Below are 373 nucleotides of genomic sequence, written 5' to 3' on the forward strand. Positions count from 1 at the left end.
TGGCAATCCACTCACCTCAGCCTCCCAAAGGCGCGGGATTACAGGCTGAGCCACCGAGCCTGGCTAGAGCTTGGTATTTTAAAGTTTAGGGAAGAAAATACACATCATGAGATCCCGGAAACCAGGTGATGTCATCAGTGTATCTAATCTCTAAACAGAGCAAAAGGCATAATAAGCTTTAGACTGTTAAAATATAGTTTTTCAGTTACAAAATCTTATACACATTCAAATTGGGCAAGTGATCATCCTGTGTTTATTTAGCTCTGCTCTCAGAACCAGAGACTGAAAGTTTAAGAAACGCTTAAGAGCCGGGCTTAGTGGCTCAGCCTGTAATCCCACGCTTTGGGAGGCTGAGGTGAGTGGATTGCCTGAG

The sequence above is a fragment of the Carlito syrichta genome, unplaced genomic scaffold (genome assembly GCF_000164805.1).
Source record: "Carlito syrichta isolate Samal-C Ts95f unplaced genomic scaffold, Tarsius_syrichta-2.0.1 Scaffold315356, whole genome shotgun sequence".
Lineage (NCBI taxonomy): Eukaryota > Metazoa > Chordata > Mammalia > Primates > Tarsiidae > Carlito > Carlito syrichta.